Source organism: Drosophila arizonae, chromosome 5 (genome assembly GCF_054131065.1).
Source record: "Drosophila arizonae isolate 15081-1271.41 chromosome 5, UAZ_ARI_1.0, whole genome shotgun sequence".
Taxonomy (NCBI): domain Eukaryota; kingdom Metazoa; phylum Arthropoda; class Insecta; order Diptera; family Drosophilidae; genus Drosophila; species Drosophila arizonae.
Genome location: NC_142925.1, coordinates 5,718,039 through 5,730,393, shown reverse-complemented (window position 1 = coordinate 5,730,393; position 12,355 = coordinate 5,718,039). Strand labels below are relative to the sequence as shown.

Genomic DNA, 12,355 nt, shown 5'->3' with positions numbered 1-12,355 from the left:
TAAGTGAGCAATAAAAATATTTGCTTATCAACTAATTGCCAAAAACAAAACGAGCCCAAAATACTTGAAAGCTTTGTAAACAATTGTTTAAACTATGCGGCAGCTGACTCGAAATGTTAGATAAAGCTAATCTCCAAGTGATATGGCTATATCTGCGTATATAAATAGATACGGGAGTTATCTATAAATAGAACTGCGCTCACTCCCTTAGATTTACATAATATTAAATTTACAAATATTTAATTTGATGTTTGTTTGATTTTTGTTGAGTTTTTCCATTTATGTTTGCGCCACGAAATGATATGCAGGCTATTAAAAAAATGGGAATAACTAAACACGCACACACACACACACACAGAAAAAGATATGCATATGCATGATTGTGTGTGTGTGTGTGTGTTTGTTAAGGATAATGCGATTTTATGCTGTAACAAGCTATTAGCACCGGCAAGCGTCAAATCGTAAACGAAATCCCAGAAGTCGCAGCCATCCAAGTGCCAGCGAGTGCCAGGCACGCAAAAAAGAGTTTACACACACCCACACACACACCTGCCTCATATCTATGTAAATTGTAAAAAAATGCAATTTAGTTTTATGAGCTCGCGGCTGCAACGCGAAGCGAAAAATAAAGCCAAAATAAATGTTATGATAGATACCAATTTGTTTGCCATTTGGCTGGAGTGGAGGCCGCAGGAGGTAGACAGAGCGGCGGGCGGAGTGGGCGTGCCAGTTGCATTGGCTATCAAAATGCAAGCTGCGTGCAACGCGGTGTCAATCACTCAAGCAAAGCTGGCAAAGCAAGCCAGTTGCTAGTGGCATGTGGCAAGTGCTACCACAGAGCGTAAAACAAACAGCGCCGCATTGCATTTCCGCTGCGACAGATAACAACAACAACAAGAACAACAACGGCGACAACAATGAGAACTTGGTATGCAAATGCAGCCGCGTTGCAAGGTTCTAAAAATTGAGACCCAACCCAGGTCCAAGCCCAATTCTAGGCAAAAGCCATTCACTTCGTGACTTTGGTCAGCTGCGAATTGAAGTTTTCGCTTTCGCTTTTGCTATTAAGTCTTAAGTATAAAACATTGAAGCGAGATGCAGTTGAATAGTTACGAAAGGCAAAATAAAAAATTTTCAAAAATTCGTAAATGAAAACGCATTAAATATATAAATATATACTCAATATATTCAATACTCAAGATTACAATTTATTGCTTTAGATCGGTTTACACCATATCCACCATATACACCACACACACTATAGATCATACACACCATACACTTCTCTATTTCACTCTCACTACACAATCACGCTCTTTACAAAAGAGAGCACGCAACAATTGCCTGAGATCAAAAGCATAAAAACCAATGGCTTGAAATGCATAGACTACAGCTGCTCTTCACTCATATAACGGGATCAAAAGCTAAATCTCCTTGCTTTGCCCGCGCTCTAAGACAGCTGAAATTCGCTCATATAACGGGATCATAGACAAGCTCTTGAGGTCATGCTCGCACTCTCTCCAGCCTGCAGTCAGTTCACTCATATAACGGCAGCAAAATAAATATAAATCACAGCCAAACAGTGCAGGCAAGAAATATCTGTCCTGTGTTAACATTTACTCTGTTACTCTTTACATTATATGCATTCTAAAACATTCCCCACAAGTTTTCTAACCGCCCTCGGCATTGCATATTAAATGCCAAGTGCATATAAATTCATATGCATTTTCCAGTACAAACATGTCCTTGAAATAACACACAACAGCAGCAACAGCAACAGCAGCAACGACTCTTGTGGCAAGTGTGGCGTCGACTATGAACCTGTCTACGACTTTGGCACTGTGCCTGCTGCCTGTAATTGATAAGCCACAAAAGCCCCCGCCACGTACTCCCCCAACCAAGCCCAAGTTGAGTGACTGTCAAGCGAACGCCATTTGCATTTCTAATCGAGTTGAAAATGTCGCCGGAAACGGTCGCAAAACATAAAACCAAATACCCACACACACACATGCACACAGATACGCGACTATTTTAGCATATTTTGATTGGGCGTTAAATTTTGACAGACTAAAGGCAAAAGCACAACGCAAACGCCACAAAGTATGCAGCAAAGCCAAAAAGTCAACATCGGTTGAAAAATAGCTGCAAGCTGAATTTCTGCGCGCGAGTGTATGTGTGTGTGCGTTTACTTTGCCGTTGCTTTTTTTAGTTGCAGCTAATTTTAGAGGCGAAAGTTTAAAGTTGAAAGCATTTCCGCATTGCATGTTGTTTTGTTGCTGCGCTGACGTCAGCCGGGCGACGTGAGCGACGCGAGCGACGCCACGCAGCCATTTTGAATGCAATTTTTAAATGTTAAGTAAATAATTTATGCGCCGCTTTCACCGCTGGGATGGTCTGGATATCCCCAAAAGCCACGGCAGCTAATTGAAAATTCCGCTGCATAACGCAAAGGCGCATTAAGCTCAACCCGCATTTGAGTGGGTTTCGCTTTGAGCGCATTAACTGCTGCCTCTGCCGCTGCCACTGCTGCACACGCATTGAGCTTTTAACGAGCAAAGAGTACACGACGAATGAACACGCCCCCTAGCGTCAGCAATTGCAATTTCACCAGTGCGCCGGCCAACCCTCGTTCAAGTTCAATGCAATGCCAAGAGGCCAGCAACGCTGTCCTTGACGCCAACGCCAACGCCGACGGCTGTGCAAAGCGTGCGACAAAGCTGCCAAGCGACGATTAACATGGGCAATGGCAACTGCCCGTTATTTTTTTCTTTTCTACTTCTTCTTCTTTTTGCGTAATGTGGGCGTGCGAGGGCGAAACGGTCAGCCCTTGCAACAGGGCAAAGAGTATGGTGGAAAGGTGGATTTCACACGTGTGTTGTGTGGTGTTTCTGTGCTATAGTATGCGAGACGATTGCTTGAGCAAATCCCAAAGGTAAACAATGCAATGTGAATTGTGAGGCATGGGGAGTAGGCGACTTGTGAATGCACTGGTAAAATTAAAAATTAAAAAATTATATATAAAAAAAAAACAGAAAAATACTAAAAATGAAGAATGTTAGAAATTGTACAGAATTAAAATGAATAAATTATAAATTATAAAAAAATAAAATAAAATAAAATAAATAAAAAACATTATTGATTATAGCTCAGATTAAATTATTAAACTTAGGTTATTCCTGTGTGCTCAGTTTATACGGAGGTATATACTAGTAATGCGTTCAGTGTAAGTACTTAGCCGTTCTGGCTAAGCGTAGTTGTGTCTCTAAACTGTAGTTACTCAATATAACGCCAAATACTATTAAGTATTGACATGTACTTGAATAATAACTACAACTAAAGCGTTTAGCGTCTACCACCTTTTTCGTTAGTTTGTTTGTCCTCTAATTAGTTTATGCGTAACACTCAAGAAAAATTGTATAAGAAAATGCGATTAGTTGAGACAGGGCACACGAGAACAAGCGTTCCGACTAGCCGTACATATAGATGTTATAGTACTATAGATACTAATAGTAGTAGCTGTGTAGTATTCAGGAATGATATATTTTTTGTTATGCCTATTGTTTATGAATATTACTCAGACTATATGGAAGTACCTTAATGGTAACCATGCATTAAAAATGTAAGGATTAAGTTAGGAAGTGTCTATTTTACTATAAAACCATATGGCACGTAATGTCAATCAATTGTTTTAACTACATTTAATAAAGTATCATTTATTGCTGTACTTTGCGGATGTGTAAACAAATTCCGATCATAAAATTCTATTCTATTGATATGAAATTTTCCTATCAATATAAATATATGTATGTAAATATAAACCATATAAGCATACAGCTGATAAGAATTAAGCAATAATTGAGAAATGTATCAGCTAGACTCGACATAACGTATACGTAATCCATGACGTATACGCAATATTGAAATATTCAGATATCTGCAATAGGCTGTCCGATTTATTGGCATCACGTGAAAAGCAGAGAAATTATACATATTTGTTTACAAATCTACATGCAACAATCACAAGTGTTACACTCGCAAACAATGTAAACAAATAAACAAGCAAACAACAAAAGAGGCGCAACTCGTTTAATCAGCTCAACAAATAGGAAAAGCGCTTAAGATAAATGTCACCCAGTGATGTTGTTGTCGTTGTTATTCTTGCTGTTTATGCTACACATGCTCGTGGCACTTGTCGCACAACAACAACAATCGAGAGGAAAAAACAAACTTAACTAAAGTCACGTGTAAACATTCGAAATGCTGTAAATTGGTATTTATTGTATTTATTGCAAGTGGCGAAAGAGCAGCACAAAAGACAGATGAAGAAACAAACACATTACACACACATGCACGCACACACTCACGCAAAGCCAAAATGAATAAAATGTGATAAATACGAAACGGCGAAAAGTCAACAAATTGCGAGTTCAACTAAGAAAAAAATAACAGCCACAACAACAACGGCAACACGCACATATAAAGATTTGTTTGCCTCTTGCGAGCCGGAATCCAATTAGAATAAAGCGTAAAACACTCAGCAAGCAGAGAGAGAGAGAGAGGGAGACAGAGAGAGCAACGGCAGCGGCAACTTTTCTGCAACGCTCGCTGCTGCGGCCTGCATAAATGACATCACAACAATAACAACAACAAGCCAAAACCAGACGCGATAACAGCGTCGCAGCCGAGAGAGCACAAAAGAGAGCAAGCACAAGAGAGCGTGAGAGCGGCAAGCATGTAGTATGACATCAGCGTGTGCACGATTTGTTAACAGTTAATCGCACGATCGTTGCCAGCGGGTGGTTGGGGTGTTTGAGTATGTGTGTGTATGAGTGTGTGTGTGTGTTGAAAAGGTTCGGAAATACTTGATTTGATTGGTTCGTGATTTATTCTCTTCTCATCTTTTGTTTTGGGCTTTTCGAATTTCGATTTTTGTATTTTTTTTTTCTTTTTCCTGTTCAACTGATTGTGCTTAGCATGGTTTTTATTCCTATAAGAATAAATGTGAACACGTGCCCCAATATGGCTGTAGTTAAGTGTGGATGTGTGTGTGTGTGTGTGTGTATGTGTGTGAGTGCGTAGTTAGCTGCTGCACAGCGAGCACTCATTAAACTTTAATTGACGCTTCATTTGGTGGCTGGAAACGCGTGAAATCTCTTGAGAACCGGTTTACTTGAACCAATGTTTGTCTTGCCAAAAAGCAAAAAACAAAAACTCTACAAAACAGGCAGAAAAAAAAATACAAATTCCCAAAACCGCAAAATCATACTTACACACACTTGCACACACACATACAAACGCTCTGCTGTGCCTAACTGTCGACTCTTATAATTTGTTCTTTATTGATTTATTTCCTTAGCTGCTTTATCAACTTGCTACTTCTTATTAGAATCTTTTTTTTCACACTTTATATATTTTTTTTTTGTCATTATATTTGATGTTGATTATTTTATTTTGCTTTGTTTTCTTATGTGTGCGCCATAAAACTTTCGCAGGAATTTGAAATACATTTATCATGTTTTCTTTAATTTTTTTTTTTTGCTTTTTTTTTTTTTTTTTTTTTTGGTTTGACTTTAGTTTTGGCTTTGTGGCAGACAGGTTGACACCTTAATCACCTGGCCGCATTTGAAGCATACGATTTGTGTTTTCGCTTAAATAATATTGTCTAGCGGTCTGTAGATGCCTAAGTTCTGTTCACATATCTACTATATATGCCCTCTAGCTATTTGCTGTCTCTTTCTTCCACTTATTCCGCGACATTTGGTCTAGCCATCGATCGTTCAGAGCATGAGAGACAATAGAAAATCTTAAGATAATACTCGGATTAGAGCTTAAGACTAAAACAATAAAAAACTTTTTTCGATTTCAAGGCTTTCAGATCTTTCAGCATAGATCACAACATCTGCTCGCCTAGAAATATTTTAGTTAGCCCAATTATATATGCAAGTAAATATCACAATTTATCTTATTTGTTTTTCTTTTGAAGACATTAATAGAATAAACATGAAATGACAACAAATTGAAAATTTTATCACATATTAATGAAAGCAAAGAAAACAATTTGTTTTTATTAGAACAGCTGCTAGTGGAAAATAACGTTTCGAATTTCATTTCAATCATTCGGAAGAATAAATAAATTGAGTGAGATTGGCAATGAAAAAGTGTAAGACAAGCAGAAGGGCGATAGAGAGGAAGAAAAGGAATGAGAGGAGAGTGGATTAGAAAGGATGTGCGAGATATAGAGCTAGACAGAATGAGAGCGAGAGGAAATGAGGAAGAGAGGTAGAAAGGGTGTAAAAGAGACGGAAATAGAAAATGAAGCGAAAGGGAGTGAGACAGAGAAATAAAGCGTACAAAAGATATAGAGCGGGAGACGCAATGAGAGCGGGAGACACTCAGAGAGAAAGAGAAAGATAAAGTGAGAAAGAGAAGAAAGAGAGAGAGAGAGAAAGTGAGAGAGAATACAGAATATGCAAAAACCAAGATAAAGAACTGATAATTATATCTGCCATATGAATATTCTAGAAAGATTTATAGTATACTCTTCAAAAACTCTCGATATATCGTCGTGCTTGCCAAAGTAAAACGATTATTACTTGTAGTATTTTTTCATGAATATTTTATATTTGCATTTTTCTCAAGATTCTCTTATTTGCTCACTTGATTTACAAGATCATAATTGCCCAACAAACGAACAAATTCTTTAGCTCTATTATTTATTTTATTTATTTACTCTTTTTTATATTTCCTCACGTTTAGTTCTGGTCCACACTTCATTTAACTGCCTCGTTGCTATTCGCGTTTTGTGCTTGTTCGTTTCTAATGTGTTGATTTGCTCAATGAAAGCAATTAAATCAAGAGGGCCCCAAAGTGGCCGAGTCTGGATTTATATACATATAGTATATACATATACATATATATGTATTTTTACATATCTGTATAGAGTATGTGTACAAACCAGGCTAATGATCTCAAGGCAGTTGTTGCTTTTGCTGATTAATAATTTATTCACATACATACATATTTATTAATATTTATTTGTACATATATATACTCACAACAAATTATTAAAAATTATGAAACTCAACACATATACAAAATTTTGCATAGTAAATATTTATTTTATTAAATTTTATATGTATTAAACGAACACAAAAAATTGTCTTTTTTTTTCTTTTTTTTTGGCCTTTGGCAAAGATTATGTCTCAGTTTTAAGTACTTTTGTTATGACACTTGAAGTACCCTGTAAGCAGAGCAGTAGGGTCTGATGCAACTAGAGAAATATTATATAACAGTTATAAGCGGAAAGTCTCCTTGCTGTTTTAGTATAACAGCTTTAGGAAATGTACTAATTAAACTCATGTATAACAGTTATAAAGAATTTCGAACAGAAAGAGCTTGTCTCCATCACTTGTTTTCATATTTTCATGCTACTGTATAACAGTTTTAAACGATAAGTATAAGTAACACTCTGTGTGTATAACAGTTGTAGCTGTCTACCAGAAAAAGTTACTTATTCTTCACATGCTTTTTCAAACATTACAAACATGTCTATCTATACACACGATACAGGGTATCTTTAAGTCATGCCACACTCATTAGTCCGCTCGCTAATGGCGTTGTACGAAATATTTATAAAGCCACCGCGTTTTGAATACATTTGGCTCGATGATTCTTCGATTTTGTGATCAAGTGTTTTCAGCCCCAAAAGGCTTAAAAATTGAATTAAAATAAAATAATAAAAAAAATTTTTTTTTGAATTGATTTGCGCTTCAATTAAATCACAATTACTACACTTAAAGCAATGCGCTGCATTTACTTTACCTAATTAAAAGTTTTCTATTATTTTATAGAACTTTAGCCCATTTAATTAGTTGAGGGCGCTGAAAGGCACCAAAAGTTTTTGTCAAAAGCTGCTTTGAAAGGACGCCAAACAAAAACAGAAAATAACGAATGAAAATTACTAAAGAAAAGAAAAAGGAAAATGCGTACAAGCTGCTCATTAAACGGCATTTAAAAGTCTGGTAAAACCTAGCGTATGACCAATCCAATTGGAATGGGTTTAGGCCCAGGTAGAACGAATGGGCATTAGGGGGAAGTGAGTTCTTCTAGCCATGTTCATGGCCTATTCTTTGTGGGCGTAACAAAAGCCAAGCAGGTGTCACACTCCCACAGCGTATTGTTTGCCCACCTCCCCCCCCCCCCCCCTCCGTGTTCATAATTTATGTTAACTTTGACTATTGCGTGCACCATTGTTATATAAACGAGAGGGACAGAGAGCGACGAAGAGTGAGAGGGCACGATTTCTTTTTTACCAATTGTTGAGGGTTTCGAAGGTTGAGCCACTGCTGACCAGTTGACCAATTGAACATTTGATCAATTGCGCATTTCATCAATGTCTGTCTTTTATTTTTTATTTTTATTTTTTGGCTAACCACAAACAGATATCCTGAACTTATTCAAAGATTGCAGCGAATGGAATGAGATCGACTTAAATATACCTATTTAAATGGGCATTTAGGTAGAAAACTGTTTTTTATGTTGACTTTGTTATCAGTAAACTACTAAGCAGTAAATTATAATTGTACTTCTATGAGCTCTTTGGATAATGCTTAGTTAACTATGTTAACAGGAAACTGTTAAGCATATATCATGTAAAATTACATGATATACACTATACTTTAAAATAATAACTCACTGTGATTATCAACTGTAGATTCTCCTTTGCCCAATTTCTAAATCGATATTTATTCATCAGCAAAAATTCCCCTTGCAAGCAAGGGTATACGAAACAACTTGTGTATCTCTCAAAATATGGACTTACATTTAAGCAGCTTAATGAACCATTTGAAACTTTCACAGCGATCATTATTATGATATGTGTTGTATTTTTGGATTTTTCATTTTTGACCATCGAATGCCACAAGTGGAACAAATCTTTTCGACCAAACAAAATGCGGCCAATGCGAAATGTAAATGATCTACAACAGATGAACTAGTTGTGAACTAGGAGTAAAAAAATTATGAGAAATTAACATAACTGTTATATAGATCAAAGTAAAGGCTTAAGTGCTCTATACATAAATTAAGAATGTGGCTAATGAGAAATGTTAATGAACTGCTTTTAAATTGGAACTAAAAACTTTGCTAAACTGTTATACAGTTCAATACGTATTTACGTAAGTGTTCTATAGATTATGAAAAAAGAGCTTAAACGAAATGTGAATGACTTACAGAACGTAAACAATTTGCGAAATAGAACTAAAAACAGTGCTAAACTGTTATACATATAAAAATAAAATCATAAGATATAACTTTATAGGTTACTCTAAAACTATTATATCAAAGTCAAATGCTCCACAAACAGCTAATTGTCTAGCAAATATTTCGCATACCCTACAATAACCGCTGAAAAACCCGTTCCAGCCAATAGCCAATGGCCAATGGCCATCAAAATACAATTACCTTTGGGTGCCCCAAGACGAGGCAGCAATAGCCACCGTCCTCCTCGGTCGCCAATGATAATGATCTTGCAAAAATGAAAAACAACACGAAAAAAAGAGATATCTTTATATGTATATGCGTACATCTATATATATGTATGTATAACAGCAAACAGCGGACAAGTTTTAAGATAACCAACTTGTTGCTCTATCTCTTTCGCGCCCAAGAGCTGGGCCTGCTGTGCAGCACGGGACTCTAAAAATAGCTAGAGCTCATTAGAAAAGGCTAAAAATAGCCGCAAGTTGAAGCGCGTCGACGACGTTCGCATTGAGAGCAAATAAAATGAAAATAAAAAAATATATAACCAGCATCAACAACAACAACAACAGCAAACAACAACAAGAAATAATCGGAATAAAAGAGCAGCACATAATATGATAGCTGCGTACACCTTTAGAAATGGAAAAAGGCAGCCAAAAGGCAAGAAATGGCTAAAGAGAATTGAATCCTAAATATACCAGAAATTCGAAGCGGAATCTAATTGGAAATGCGATGAAGCCAAAGTTAATTTTAAAGCGGGCTATTTTTATCAACAGTGATGAGGCTCGACATTAACTAAGTGTTTGCATGCCATTTTAAGCTGTAAGCCATAATATGTTACAGTTACTGTTAATGATACTATATAACAATATTTAAGGTTAAACCAATCGTAGCATAAGCTAATGTTAGTGCTACCCTATTAACGGCAGTTTATATAAAGTTTAATGTAACATTATGTTCGAGTACATAAAAAGCAGTTTAGCATTTATGTTAAATTAACATAAGATCAACATCATAGCAGCAGTTAAACATTGGGGCGCACAATTTCCGCTCTCTGATAAGGTTCATTAAATCTGATAAGAAAACAGACCGACTCTCTATATAGCTACGAATATGTTATAAAAACATTTCCGATTGCCTCAGGGCTTAAGAAAATTTGGAACTTTGTTTAAAATCTCAGAGAAATGAAAAGCTTCAACATAATTTCAAACAATTAAGTTAAATTTCAATGGTATTTCGACAATGTTTACAATTGGCAAACATATTTGGCAAAACAAAAAAAAAAAAAAAATAAATATATATATATATATATATATATATATATATACATATAAATGCTAAGATCACTCATGAAAATGTGCATTGGGAGGTCTGAGGAGGCAAGCACATAATGCCAAGAGCGGGTGCCATGGCAAACTAAGTAAATCAAATAAAACAAATGGAGGGGAGCAACAGCAATAACAGCAACAATAATAATAACAACAACAACAGCAATGCCACTTCAAACAGACAATAACAACAGTCAAAGGGGAGTAAGCTGAAACAACGGCAAAGCTATGCCATATAAGAGCAGCAACAACAACAACAACAACAACAGCAACAAGAACTAAAAGAAACCCAATAACATAAAAGCTAAAGAATTTTTGCGCAAAAGGATGGAAGGCGACTACCGAACGACTCAAACAACTGAGGGGGCCAAGCACATTAGTATGTGTGTGTGTATGTGTAAGTAGAAAAACCCGCTTACAGCAGCAAAAACGGCGGCAGCGACGCCAAGTGACGACCTTGATAAGTTTCACACACAACACACACAAATACAAACAAGCGTGAACACATACAAAGCCAAAATTGCTTACGAAAAAGGAAGGGCAGCCAAGGAGCAGCCTTTGGGGGCAATGAAAGAGGCCCGCGCACAATGTGTATGTGTGTGTGTGAGTGGGGAGCAAATAGGGTAGGCACAGTGCATGTATCACACCACAATCGATTCTAGCACAGAGAGAGAGAGAGAGAAAGAGAGCGCAGCGCAGTGCATGGTGAGTTTCGCGGTGCCCAACACACACACACACACTCGCACTCATATTCGCTCTCTCTCTTTTGCACGGGCATCAACAAGTGGCTGCGGCTGCTCCTGCTCCTAACTCAATTCGCTTTTGTTTGTCTGTGCGCCGCTCTTTAATCAACAGCGCGTGGTGAGCTTTTAGCTGCTGCTGTTGTTGTTACACTGTTGTACAATTGTACTTGTGCTTAACATTACATGATATGTACATATATACTTATGCATGGGTGTATCTTATCATACTTTGCGTTTTATTATTGAATTTCTTAAGTCGCCGCTGCCGCTGCGGCTGACGCATATAAGAACGCCAAACAAATTGCGAGCGACCGCTTGTCTGCCTCTGCTGGCGCGCGTTCTCTCAATTCACTCTCTTTCTTTTGCTCTCTCTCTCTCTCTCTCTCTCTGCCTTTGCAGTCAGCTGTAAGTCAGCTTGAGCTTCAAATATTATTAAATATATAAGCATTGATATGCTGCTATATGTACTATATATACATACATATGTATGTATGTTTAGTGTATAGTGGAAAATTTCTTGTAGTGTATTTATCAGGAATGTAGCTAAATCAATGCAACAACTACAGCGCCAACAACAACAACAACAACTTTAAATGATCGTGCAACGTGCCTGAAATTATAAAATACAAAATTCAACGCGGAACCCGCCAACAGCAGAAATAACAACAAAAACCGGCGCTGCACTTGCTACCACACACACAACCGGCTCAGATCAACAGACAGACAGACAGTTGGACAGGCGCACTGTGTGCAACGTCTAGTTTGAGCTTTGAACGACAGGCGAGCACATGAGAGACAACAACCCATAATTAATCAGACTGCCAGGCAACATTTTTACAACAATTTACAATTTACAATGTACAGACAACAGGCAACATTGTGAATTCCAAGCAGAATCCTTTACAACAACAAACGGAGCGACTTGGGTAAGCTCTGGCAACAAACAATTGCATACTCTAACAATTTCTTATCAGCTAACTCTGTTAATATTAAAAAGCTAATATGGGACTCGTATTGGATTTC

At 37.1% G+C, this 12,355-nt stretch overlaps 1 protein-coding gene across 2 annotated transcripts in view; it reads right to left on the bottom strand.

The window, feature by feature from the left end:
• Mef2 (myocyte enhancer factor 2) overlaps nucleotides 1–12,355 on the bottom strand; it is a 66,907-nt gene that overhangs the window by 51,239 nt on the left and 3,313 nt on the right. The window lies entirely within an intron of this gene.